This window comes from Pteropus medius, unplaced genomic scaffold (assembly GCF_902729225.1).
Source record: "Pteropus medius unplaced genomic scaffold, Ma_sr-lr_union100, whole genome shotgun sequence".
NCBI lineage: Eukaryota > Metazoa > Chordata > Mammalia > Chiroptera > Pteropodidae > Pteropus > Pteropus medius.
This window is the reverse complement of record NW_024349799.1, coordinates 9,913,302-9,927,323: the sequence shown is the minus strand read 5'-3', so window position 1 is coordinate 9,927,323 and position 14,022 is coordinate 9,913,302. Positions and strand designations below refer to the sequence as shown.

Genomic DNA, 14,022 nt, shown 5'->3' with positions numbered 1-14,022 from the left:
ATAATGGCAATAGGAGTAGCTACTATTTTGAATACTTGCTCTGTGTCAGAAATTGCTAAATAGATGTGTTATGTCATTTAAACCTTGTATCCCTATGCAAATACTTTCTCTTCATTGGATAGGTATGGAAACTAAGGGTCAGAGAGATGAAGTGACTTGTTCAAGTTCAAACAACCTGTAAGTTGACAAATAAATTTTTAAGAAAACCTGTGAATGGATATACAATGTCACCTGTCTTGGGCAGTCCATGGGACCAATGCCTTTTCTGGTGGGCCTGAAAAAAAAAAGCAATGTTGCTCTCTTCTGCCCTCTACTGGCCCAATGCTGGGTAGCGGAAAGCACAGAAGCAAGCCTGGCTTCCTTAAAACGAAGGGTCTGAGCCCTACTTCCATCTTAATCCCCTTTTCATCTGATGGGTCATAGTCCTTCTACCTAAGATTTTCCTCTTGCCAAGAATGTCTCTCCATAGGCCAGCTTTGGGCACTGGCTCAGGGTGGGCTGCAGTGAGCTATGGGAATGTGAGAGGTGCCAGGATGCTTTGGCACCTGGAATTCCCAAGGGATGTGCCTGCCCTTAAGCTCAGTGGGGTCCCTGAGATTAGCTCCACCTGAGTTTGTCCTAAAGAAGCATGAGCTCGGAGTTTGGAGGTCCCTTAATCCTGAGGCCCTGAGAAATTAGGTAACTTGTTCAGAGTCTCAAAGCTAGAAGGAGGCAGAGCTGGCCAGCCCCTGAGCTCTGCTCTGTGCTTTTTGTCTACATCCCAGCTGGCTCTGGGTTTAATGTGTTCATGTTTCAGGAAGAATGTACGTTTAAGGGTCAGACCTATATTACCTCTGTTGAACAGTATCTTTGCAATGAACCTTTTCAGAAATATCTTGAACAAAGTAGTACAGAAACAACATGTATTTTAGTTACATATGAGCTTGGATTATCTCCTTTTATAGGAGGAACAGAAAATATTCATGCAGAGACTTCAGGTCTCTCACTAGCCAGTATTCCTGACCCAGTAATCCTCCCTGGTCCTTTTATTTCCCAACAAATGATTAATCCAAACACACGAATCTACTTTCCAAAGTAAAGAAAGGGAAGAAACGATGTACAATTTAACTCCTTAGGCATTCCAAGGACTTTCTCTTCCATTATTTCAGTCCTTCATTAATGAATGAATCCATGCATTTCTTCGGCACAGATTTTTTGAGGGCCAACTTTGTGCTAGGCTCCGTGGTCCTGGGATGCAGCTATGGGCTTGCCCTCATGGACCTAGTCTTCTAGCTAGAAAGACTGATGACAGTTACAAAAGAACATAGAAGGGAGCCAGCAGGATTCCAGATAGGGAAGAACGAGGGGGTGGGAGATGGGAGTGGAGAGACCCTGGAAGTCTTCCTGAGACACTTTAGGACGAGCAGATACCAAGAACAACACGTATCTGTTCCCAGGGCCCCTCGTGTCTGCCTTGCACGGACGGGACTTTCTGGGAGCGTTCTTTTCCCTCGATGAAGAATGAGGACTACGTCGCCAAGGCAAGAGCTCAGCCAGTGCCATGGAATCTCCTGCTGGGAGCTGAGTGGGAAACTCATCATATCCCCAAAGTCCCCGCAAACACACGGGCCTCCTTCCCACCCACCACACAGTCCATGAGCCCTGAGCTATGGCCGCATCTGCATAGCACCTTTTGGCTGCCATGCTTGTTGGTCTATTTTAAATGTGTAATTTGTTTGGATGTTTTTTTCCCCTTATAAATATAAAGTAGCTTTTCTATCTAATTTTGTTTTTTTAAGAGGGCTTCCCAAATTGTCTCAGCTTTGGCAAGGGCTCCAAAATCTCTGCTGCATCGGACACTTTTGACCCTCCCCTCTGCTTAGCCTGCTCTACTCCCCCGGGTTCCAAAGACAAAGTTGCCTCACTGATCACCTTGATAATAAATGCTCATACTTCTATAGTGTTTACCCTATGTCTGGCTTCATTGTAATAGCCTACCATGTATTAAATTGCATAATCACCATGACAACCCTTTAAGATGAGTACAATATCACCCAATTTTACTGATAAGGAAACTGAGGACAGAGAGGTTAAGAAATCTGCCCCAGGTCACACAGCTAGTAAGTTGAAGAGACAAGAGTTAACTCTAGGCAGTCAAGCTCCAGGGCTCATGTTTTGTCTGCTGTTGGCTCCAGTTATAGCTGACTTTTCTCCCCACAGCCTCAGACTGGTACTTGCTCTGCCATTTAATGGGTTGTCCACTGTCCACCAACTCAGCCTATTCAAACTAGAGTCCATCTCAAGTCTGGGATCAAAAAAATACTGTTTTCGACCCACAGTGATAGAACCCATGACTGTGCAACCCATGGATACAGAAGGCCAGCTGTATATTTATTGAAAAAAACTCTGCATACAAGTGAGTGGATCATCACAGTTCAAACCTGTGTTTCTCAAAGGTCAACTGTAATTTCAGCTGGGTTTCTATCACTTACAACCACTCAGTTGGACCCCAAACTAGGAAGCTTGCAGTCCTTTTGTCACCTCCATCTCCCTCATGACGCATCCTATTGATTTCCAAGTGCCAACCATTCTCAGTGTTTCTTGGCCCCATCCCCTTGTCTCGATCACTGTGGCCACTGCTCCCATCTGGATCGTCATCATCTCTCACCTGAACTATTGGCAGTTTCCCCCAGACAATTCCTTCCAATCCAGCCTTCCCCTTCCCGACAGACAGAGCTGCTTACACACAAACGCAGGTCAACAGGCCCTTCCCCAACCATTTCAAGGATTTCTCGTCATTTTCCAATGATGCCCAAGCTCTTTGAAACAGCAGGCAAGGCCCTGAATGGCTGGAGAACTAGACCGTCTCAGCTTCAGACTATTCTCCCTGCAGCCCCATTTCCTAAAACACATGTCTTTCTCTTCCTTCACTTAGTCAGCTCTTGTCACCCTTTAAGGTTCAGCTGAAAACTATCCTTAATCACCATTCTAAAGGCCCAAAGCCTCTCCTCTGTGCTACAGTTGTGTCCTGTGCATATGCCCATCGCTGTCCTCTGTCCCTCGTTAGACCATATGATCCTTCAGGGCAGGAGATAGGACTCGTGCCGACACCCCTAGTGCTATCTCAGTGGCTGGAACATGACGGAACTTCAGCAAATGGTTTTGACCTACGTCAATTTTCTAACCCTCACTTTCTCATCCATAAAATGTGGAGTTTATGCCAGGTGACCTCTGTAGGACTCTATGAGTCCATAAATCAGAAGCCATCTTGAGACATGATTACTTCAGTGACATGTTCCATGACTGAATTTTTGCAATCGAGTGGCTGGGAGGGGATGAGTATCTCTTTCCCATTTCCTATTCTCCCACATGCAAGAGATCTGTGTGTGGCCTCTAGAAATCACATTAAATCAATCAATTAAAGAACAGAATAACAATAATTTTCATTTTTAGTCCTAATAGTTCAAAAAAGTTAATCTCTTGTATTTGTTCCTGGCCTAATGCCAGAGCCAAATTAGATTTATGAATTTAGCATGATTGCAAGTTGACAGATAACTCCACGTTCTGCTAAGCCAGTGTGAACCTTTAATGTTTAATCAAGAGGTGTTAAGTGTGCCTTGCTTTAGATATTAAAAAAAATAAAATGAAAATGCCCCTAAGTCTTCTAATTACAGCCAACTTGCAGCCTCTATAGCCCGCCAAGGTTATTCTTAGGTGATGTAACTTTGGAGAATAGTGCTTCCCAAGTACGAGGGTGATGGAATAAACCATACAGCAAGCCGAAGCACTTCAGTGTCTGCCCAAAGCCCTCGCCCCAGCAAGAGATATGACAGTCAGTGTAGGAGCTCACTAGGGTTGTAGTAACAAAGAACTACAAACTGAGTGGCTCAAACAAGAGAAATTTGTTATCTCCCAGTTCTAGAGACTGAAAGTCTGAGATCAAGGTGTCGGTAGGACCGTGTGCCCTCTGAAGGCTCTGAGGAAGGCTCTGTTCCAGGCCTCGCCCCTAGTTTCTGATATTTCCTTGGCTCGTGGAAGCGTGACTCCAGTCTTCACATAGCACTCTCCCTGTGTATGTATCTGTGTCCAAATTTCCCCTCTGTGTACGGACACCAGTCATATTGGATTAGGGTCCATCCTACCCCCATATGACCTCATCTTAACTAACCACATCTGCAAGAACTCAATTCCTAAATGAGGTCATATTCTAAGGTGCTGGGGGCCAAGATTTTAATGTGCAAATCTGAGGAATGGGTGGTGTAGTGTAAACCCTGAATTTCTTTTTTTTTTCTTTTTGTAATGCAATTGCCCGATTTAAACTTTTGCTAGCCATAAGACCAAAGCCAGGCAACCTCTCCTCACTGAGGCTCCTTCGTTTTAGAAATCTTGGTTAATTTCATAACTGATCATTTGGGCTGCCGTGTTTTTAATTTTCTCCCTGTGCTGTAAATTCCTGCTCTTATGTTTAATGGGTCTCAAAATTCTGTGACAGATTTTTGGTCAAGTTGTTCCTATTAAAAAGTACCGACTTTAAAAACGAATAGCTAAAAAGCTGCCACACACATACACACACACACACACACCCCTAAATGGTCCACAAAACATTCTCCTTTCCTTCTGAAAATATGCAATGCTTCACAAATTTGCATGTCATTCTTGCACAAGGGTTATGCTAATCTTCTCTGTATCATTCCAAGTTTAGTATATGTGCTGCTGAAGTAAGCACCCTGCTCTTATGTCTTAAATTCACCAATCAAGATTGAGCCCAGACACTCTAAGTCCCACACGCAATCCCAATAAAAGCAGAACCCAGGCCTATGCGCACCGTCTCTCTCTACCTGCATACTCACTGTGTGGCCCCAGGTGTGCTGCGTAATTTCCGAGGCCTTAAGTAATAAACCTTTATGTTTTTCAAAGTTTCCAGATGGTTATTGCTGAAAGGCATCTTGCGATCATAATAAGAACCGCAGGGCCAGTCCAACCACAACACTGGTTATTGATAAGCTGAGACCGGCTCGAAACAGGGCAATATGATTCAAACCATAAAAGCCATTTTGATGGAAAAATATTTGGATAATCAGCATTTGCATATAGACTTTTCTTTTAATTCTTTCCACCAGTCTCACTAATTGTTTTTAGGATGTTTCTACTATATTTTCCATACCTTTCTGCTTAGAGCCTTCTCAGAGTCTATCATAAAAGGCTCTAGGCTAGGTTAACCTCGTCTACAAATTCTGCAGCTCGGAATCTTCAAAAGCAAAATGCTCACCTGAATCTCCAATAATGCAGAAATGTCAGAAAAGCTGCCAAGCTGGTGGCTGTCATGGATTTCAAGAGTCCATCTCTCCCCCTTAGCCCTGCCCTCTGGGAGTTCCTCTTCACAATGGCTTACTACACAGCTGGCTTCCCAGGTGCTGTAGGAAACAACAGGGGTCCAGGTAGCAGAGCAGCTAGGAATAGTGTTCTCCTCTCTATGGAGAACACTATGAAATGTTGAACACTATGAAATGTTGATATATCAAGCTACATAAATGTAACAAATGTATAATTGCTTGCTAAATTGGTCATTATCTTTCCTAGGTTCTAGTTTTGACAGGAAGTAGCAGGCCCCAGTGGTTTTAGGAGAAATCACTTAAGATTTTCAGGGGAAAATGTTAAAATTGAGGAAATTGTGTTCATGTCTTTTTTTTTAATTGTTGCAAAGATGTCCATGATCAGATTTCAGAAGAAGAACAAATCAGTCCAAGAACAATTCAGGAATACCATCTCATACTGTCTAAAGTTGGGAAAATGTACAATAGCAGGATCCTGTTGTGAAGCCCCATACTCTGTCGACGTCTGGGGCATGAGACAAATGCGAGTGTAGCCGTCATATTGAAGTAGGAATACAGTCCAGCGGATTGTATGTCCCTTCAAGTCTTTGCCCCAGAACCAAAGCAAGCCCTCGAGGCAAGATAGCTTACCAGATGCATGACCTTGAACTTGTCCTCACCTCTGCTTCCTACACAGTGTCACGGTCTCTCTCTGAAGGTTAAGGCATGGTGCACACACATACAGAGGTCAGGCTTTCTAGCCTCTCCTGAATGCAGAAAATGGCACTAGCCATCGTCTAGGTAGACAGAAACCAACACTTTGTCCTGGTTTTATCCCAAGCAAACTCTCAATCTACTATACCCCCTTCCATGCTGTGCATGAAGATGAATGACTTCTCCCCAGCCCACTCCCCACATCTCCTTCCATCACCAGCTGCTTGCCTGTGGCCCTCACCAGATCCCCATTCCCTGCTGCATGCTCCAGAGACGCCCTCCAATGTGCTGCTTCTGCCTGAGCGCTAAATTATCCTGACAGGTTCTGCTTGATAAGGGAGGACTGAGGACTGTGTTTCCAATCAGGGTTGAACAGTTGTGAAATGCAAGGTCTAAGACCCAAAAGTGCTTGCTGTCCTTTGGAAAACAAGAAACAAGCTTAACCAGCCTGAGAGGGCTTGCTAGAATTCTAAGAGGAAGGCGGCTAGCAGGCTTGGTAATGTCATCCATTTGAAGAATGTTTATAACCCCTTGGTGTTTATCCTGTTCTTTCTAGTCATTTGTTCCTGATCCTCCTTGTCTTCTGCATAGCAGAGTTCATGGGTGGTGTAGCCCCATTGGTCAGGTGAGTAGACTAAGGTGTTGAGACAGTACTCAAGATTGTCAACAGCTGTAAAAGGGCCACAGTGTCTGATATGATGCCCAAATCTCTCCCTTGGCTAAGTTAAATAGGAACCAGGCAATCAGGAGTTTGTGATGCAGCGCCTGTCCTCAGCTGAATGACTGCTGCTCTCTGTGAGGGGGACGGCATACCGGAAGCCACGGGACTTCCGCAAACATAATTCTTTGGTAGTTAATCTCCTGAATGAGGCTGGGCCGAGGCCATTTGCCCACATGAATACCTCATTAACATGGTTTGCACCTCAGAAGGAGGAGGCCCAAATCCTAAGTTCCAGTGGGAGAACTGGGCTGGGCTTGGGCTGGGTAGGAGCAGGTTTCTGAGGTCTTGTGGTTGCAGCAGGAGATCCCGCAATGGCACTTCTGGGGCTAGAGGAGTGGGCAAAGGTAAAGCTAGGAGGAGAGTCAAGGTCCACAATGCCTGGACAGGTAGAAAAGGGATGACCAGATTCAAGAGAGACAGGGTGTCCTCTCTCAGGAAATAAGAGATGAAGGTTAGAAATCAAGGAGGGAAAAGCAAGGTAAAAAAAATATATTATCCTGTAAGAGTAGTGTGTGTCTAGTATAGTAAGAATAGAGGTTTCACCTCTCATTCTGGCTCTGAGTGTGTTGGTGCTGCTTGCACCTCTGCCTTGAGAAGGACCCTCGGGTCACCCTAGGGGCAGAAAGGGGTCAGGAGTACCGTGATCAACTAGTGATGTCTGCCATGGTCGCCATGTGGGGGAGGGGCCACAGAGTTAGAAGAAAGGCTTCCATTTATGGTTTCCATCCAATTCAGTTGGACAAGTATTTATGGAGCCTCTACATTCAAGTCCCTGGAATACAGAAATAAAATGCCCTCCTTGTCTCTGATGAGCTCATGTTCCAGTGTGGGAGGCAGACACATAAATAAAGTGTTTCATGAAGCGTGCCAGACATGAAAGTAGACACAGGGGACCAAAGAAGGTTTCCTGAAGGAAAAAGGACTGTAGCCCCCATGATTTCCCACCCCTGGTTACAGTATATGGCAAAGATAATGGATGTCAATGGCAGGGCGAAGGCATTTTACAGATGTAATTGAGTTCCAAAAATCAGCTGACTTTAAGTTAATCAAAAGGTAGACTATCTTGGGTGAGCATGACATAATCAGCTGGAACCCCTTTAAAAGGGGGCGTAGCCTTCCCTGAGGTCAGAAATGTTCTCCTGCTGCCCGTGAAGAAGCAAACTGTCATAGTGAGTAGAGGGTCCCATGGCAGGTGCTAAAGAAGTAACCCTGGCTGACAGCCAACAAAAAACAGGACCTCAGTCCTACAGCTATCAAGAGATGAATTTTACCAACAACCAGAGTGAGCTTGAACGTGGGTTCTTCCTTTGTTGAGCCTTCTGATGATGACAAACCTGGTCAACACTCTGACGACAGCCTCATGGAACCCGAAGCAGACCAGAACCAGCCCAGATTCCTGACCCATGGAAACTGAGATCATAAATGTATACCGTTTCTGGCCACTAAGTTGGCGGTAGTGTGTTTTATATCTGGAAAACAAATTAGACTGCCTAAGCCAGAGATAAGAAGGAGTGAGCCAAGTGAAAGCAGAGAGTAAAGAGAACACTGGACAAGGAACCATGGACAAGGGCCAAAAGTATAAGGACATTAAGGCGAACGGGGCTCATGGGACAGCCAGGGTTGAGGTTGAAAGGTTGCAGAGGCCAGGTGGTGAGGGACCCAGAGTGCCTGGGTAATCCTGCTGAGGATGAGCAGCAAGGGCATTCTTCCTGGAGCAGAATCCACACCTCCTTAGGCCACTGCCAAAAGCACACTTCCCTCCCTAGGGAAGTGGCCCGAGGCACGTAGTTCCTCACACATCAATGGCGCGTTCTATACTATGAGGAAGGCCACCCCAGTCCTAGTCTTGGCCACAGTTGTCTGGGGCTGAGCTCAGGGCAACCTGGCTCAAAATGAGATAATGTTTATCTGGATCAATCAGACCCTCTTTTTTGGGCTGCAGAGCTGGGAAGCAAAAGAGAAAGATTCATAGAGAGCGTCAGCAGTGGACTAGAAGCTAAGCAACACACAGAGATGAGAAAGGCAGGTATCTCTGCAGAAATGAGAGATGAGGCACAGACTCCATAGATACACAAACAAAAAGACATACAGACAAAAGAGCAGGGAGGGGCTTGGGTGGCATCAGGAATGGTAGAAGCAGGGTCCAGGGGGGCCTGGAGCAGAGGGCAGCAGGCACCTGCACTAGGGGCTGGACCGGCTCCCTTCTCTCCCTGTCTCTCTTCCCCCCAGGCCAACCACTTGGTACAGCCCTTCCTAGGCACTGCCCCTTTTACCGAGTGGACAAATTCCTGCCTCTCTTCATTTCTTAAGGCTGCCGTAACAAATAACCACAGACTTGGTGGCTTAAAACAATAGTTTATTCTCTCACAGTTCTGGAAGCCAGAAGTTCACAATCAAGGTGTCAGCAGGGCCACACTCTCTCCGAAGGCTCTAGGAGAGGATCCTTCCTTGTCTCTTTCAGCTTCTGGTTGCTTCTGGTGCTCGTAGGCTTGTGGCAGAATCACTGCAGCCTCTGCCTCCATCTTCACATCATCTTCAACTCTGTGTCCTCTTCTCTTCTGAGGACACTGGCCACTGGATTTAGGGCCCACCCTAAATCCAGTATGAGTGCACCTTGGGGCCCTTAACCGATTACATCTCCAAACATCCTATTTCCAAACAAGGCCACTCTCTGAGGTGGACATGAATTTTGGGAGACATTATTCAACTCACTACTCTTGCCCTTCTCCTTCCCAGTGTACCCTGACATGAGCCCAACAGACAAAGCCCCCATTCTGGGGGCTCTACCCCATCAGGATCCTCACCCCTATTTCCCAGTCACCCCCACCCCATTGTGCTCACCTCTCCCCACCCCCAGGCTGCTGGAGACTAGTGGACAGCTCTTTTGACCTCCATTCTCTTCTCCCATCAACTTTCTGAAGAGAAGAGAGTAGAGCCCTCTTGGTGTTCTCGGCAGGGAGTGTCATGTTGTGGGAAGAGCCCGGCTCTGGCTCTGGAGTCACAACACCTGGCTACAGTTAGATGCTGGGATCACCTGCCAATCAGCTCCCTGGACTGGCCCTGCCCTTTCCCACTCTCCACTTTATGTGCGAGAATCTCAATCTCAACCCCTCTCTCTCAATCTCTCTCTCAATCACCTTCTCTATCTCTGTCTCTCTCGATTTCCTTCCTGACTTCTTGGAGGTCAGTTCCCAAATGTGGATTAGGCAGGGGCAGCCAGAGCCCTAGGCCATAACTGGACTGTGGTCATTTCAGTGGAGTTGGGTCAGGGAAGGTCAGGGGCTGGGAATAGAAACCTAAATGCAGTTTAGTTAAGAGCCGCATGAATGACCAAGGGGAGCAGGTACAGGCTTTAGGGTCACAGAGACCCAGATTTAAATCTTGGTTCTTGTACATACTTCGTGTCTTTGGGTGATTTGCTTAACCTCTCTGCGACTCAGTTTTTTCACATAGAGCAAAGACAAGAGGCATGCCTTCTTCACAGGGCTATTGTGAAGATTGAATGGGATAACATTTAAACATCTAGTACTGCACTAGGCATCTAGTAGGTGCCTAATCTGAGTTTGTTCTTCGCCTTCCCCAGGTTCCCCAATCCATAAGCAGAGAGGAGTCAGTGCCAGGGAGTTGTAGCAAAGGGCTAGGGAATTAGTGTCTGGAGAGATAGGTTCAGATGGCAGCTGAGTCATCCTCTAAGAGAGAGGTAGGGTTTAGCTGTAAGGAGGATCAAAGTGAGAGAAGGCACAGACATGACGAGTCACAGTGGGTGCTACCCAGGATGGTGCTTCTCATGTATCAGGACAGAGTCTTCCAACAACTAAGTCCTGCTATCTCTGCCTTATTACCTGGGAAGGTTGGGACCCTCCTTCTCCCAGCACAATGAATGGCAGCCCTCGGTATTTTGGGAGGGGAGAGAACAGGGGCTCTTAGAGCAACCTCTCCTTCTCCATGTTGCTCGAGCCCACTCAGCTCTCTTTGCACTGTGCCTGTCCCTTCCAACATGGCTCTGGGTGGCAGATGCCAAAAGAAGAATCCAGATAGTTTATGGATCATTTCCTCTGCAGTCAAACAATAATGGAGGATAACTGTCTGTTGGATTCAGTTTACTGCTTTTGGTTGCAGGTCCTGTGCCCAGAGATGGTCACAGCCTGAGCCTCCCTGACGACCTGCAGAGCTGGGCAAAGGATGTGATTATTCTGTTTATTGAGAATTAAAATAAATCTGGTCAGAGGAGAAGCTATCTACTATTCGGCTCTTCCCTAAAGCAATTACCTGTAATTTTGCTGCTTCAGGAAAGAGTCACTAGTATGTGAGGACCAAAACCATTATAGCAACCCGAGAAGGCCCAGAGGAGACTAATCATAGCACTTTGCTCAGTGCCTCATCAGCCTCATTTCCTTTCGATTTGGGTTCAATTTATAGCCTACGCAGCCCCCCACAGATGTAGGGAGAGGAGACTGCATGTGTGTTGGGAGGCATGAGGGTTAATTGGAAAATTTTGCGATCCACTTTTGTCAGAGGCGAGGCACCCTGCTGGCCTATTAGTTCAAATGGTTTCATCTTGTCCAGCTAAGATGTGTCCTGGCTCTGGGACTTCTTGTTGGTTTTGTGTATCGGTGTGTGCTTAAATTAAAGATCCTAATGAAACGTGAGGCTGTCGTGGCCCACCGGCGTGTCGGCATCCATCACAAGGTGTATTGCAAGTTAGCTTTCACTACTAACAATACAAATAGTGAAGTCTCGAATAATTTACTTAAAACATAGATTCCAAGGGAATAAAAGTCATCCTAATAATATTACAGCCATTCTCCTGGGAGGTACTTAATTTAGTAGAAGATTAAAGGTTGGCTTTAGAGCTGAGTCCTGGAAATGGCACAGAAGACACGGCCTGTCTCATCCATGCTGCATACTCCAGCTACTGTTGTATTGTTTACAGTTACTTAAATGATAACGAAATGTGTTTTGGGATTGGATAACTTTGAATGAATATCTTGCTTCCTTCATCTTCCCATCCCACTGTCAGAGGCTGTTATGTCTAAATATGAGTACATTTATGTGTTCCACATAGGTGCATCAATCTGATATGCAAATCATTCCCCCCACCCCCGGGCCCCTGCACCCCTACGGCTGCTATGGGGCCATCATCCCCAATTCCTAAGTAAAGAAATGGAGTTCTAGAAGTCCCTTTGAATGGCCTGTACTTTTCCAGGTGTCTCTGTGGGAGGCACATGGCGGCTATGGCAATTCGAAGGCTGATAGCTGACTTAATAGAGTTGAGGACACTTCGGTCATTGGGACCCAATGTGCACAGCTGTCTCCATCTGTGCGGAGATAATATAATGGAGGTGGGGTTGAAACATCTGCCTGCCCTCACCACATCATCGTAATGGGTCTGGCTGCACATGAAAACAAAATCGTCGTAACGGTAAGAGCAATCTCAGAGTACAAAAAGAAACCCGAATGAATGTAAAATCTGCATCTCCATTCGCTTGTTTGTGTTTTCACTAGATTACTGACTGCGGCAGATGGATTTAAAGCGGAAAGAAGGGAACCAAACAGTTATAGAGTGAACCAAGTCCGGTACTTTATAAATTTCTGACAACTCTAAGATAGGATTATTATAGAAGTGGGCATGGTTGGTTTCCTGGCCAGTACCCTTTTCTCTTGTCTTCCCTAACAGAGCTCCTGTACCTTGGGTGTGGGGAGAGCTAACTGATCTCCAGCTGCAGGAGTGGACTGTCACTGGTATAAACAAATAAAGTGATCCTGTCCCTTTTCTACTGATGAGTTCAGGAGCCAAGCTTAATCAATCAGTGTGTGGCATTCTTCTAGTGAATGTAATTTGGTCCAGAGTGGGCACATGACTTCGGTTGGCCCAATCGGACTAAAGGACCATTATTTATCCCATGGTTGTTCCCATAAGATGTAAACTAGGCAGCACCCTACTCTGTTTCTTCTGGTGTCCCTTTTCTGACTACAAGGAGAGCTGATAAGGACAATGTTGACACTATGAATTATGGAGATGCAACACTGAACCCTAGCCAGAACCTGCTCTACTACAGGACTGCCTGTCACAAGAAAACATTCTTTACCACTTAAGCCAGTGCGGGGACGGATTCTCCTACTTGCAGTCTAGAGTATCCTAAGCAGATATGATTCATGCCACCCATTTTCTTGATGCGGAGTATGACTCCTAAGTATTGAGTGGTTTTAGGATTATCAGTCCTGAAGTCGAGTGACCCTCCCTGGTCTAGCCAGTGAGATGGTTTTCAAGGATGAGAGCTGAGGGAAGTTAATGCAATGGTTTAGGACAACGCTAACCAGCCCAAGAACGGCAGCTGTTTATTTGGAAAATAATGTAGGTGAAGCAGGCTTCCCAAATCACATCTACCATGCTCCGTTAGAAGGGAACTGTCCATTTCTTATGGTATTTTCCATTCCAGAGTCTAGTTCCATGTTGGACACATTCCTAATAAATATTGACGAATAGATGAATGGAAGACTGTGTATATCCATGTCTTACCCATGGGGCTCTTCCTTGTCTGTACTATGTGTTCTATCATTCTCTCTTGTTCAGCCTCCCTCCATCTTCTCAGCCCTATGCTAACTAGCACTTTCTCCTCACGTTGAAAAGGGAAAAGAACCTTGGCAGCCCCTGTGTGTCAGATACTAGCTTATTAGAAAGAACGCGAAGAAACATATCTCTCTGCCCTGGTCCTAGAGGGCTGCCTCTGAGGAGAGAAACTTGAACGTCGTTGTGACAGAGACACAGGTAATGTTTCAGATGTGGCCGCCACTCCCTAGCTGGGGGCCAGCCTGTACAAGGCAGTCACTTAGGAGCCTGAGCCCGAGGAAAGCACTATTTAATTGTGTTTAAAAACAGTGTTGACCCAATGACCTAGTGAAATGGAAAATGTGCTTACACTGTGCTCTGGAGAAATTCCTGCACATGTTTAGCGGGAGGCTTATATAAGGGGATTCACTGCCATGTTGTTGTAAGAGTAAAAAAGATGGAAGGAAAATAAATTCTGGTGTATGTATATGATAAAATAAAATGAAGGAACTAGCTCCATATCGCAACATGGATGAGTCTGCACATATTGACGGAATAAAGCAAGTGGCAGAATAATACACGCATTATGATAGCATTAAGTGAAAATTTCAAAACATGAAAAGTAAATCAATGGTTTTTACAGGTATGTGTGTGAGTGTGTGTGTAATGTGTAGTAAAAATTTTTAAAAAACAGACTGAAAAGAATGATATTACATTTATAGTCCTAATTGATTTGGGGAATGGAA

General features: G+C 45.7%; 1 non-coding gene across 1 annotated transcript; it reads right to left on the bottom strand.

Annotated features, from left to right (window-relative positions):
• Positions 1–4,598: 4,598 nt before the first annotated feature.
• LOC120621363 (U6 spliceosomal RNA) lies at positions 4,599–4,705 on the bottom strand. Its single transcript, XR_005658130.1, has one exon. It is a non-coding gene; the product is annotated as a U6 spliceosomal RNA (small nuclear RNA).
• Between the last annotated feature and the right edge of the window lie 9,317 nt (positions 4,706–14,022).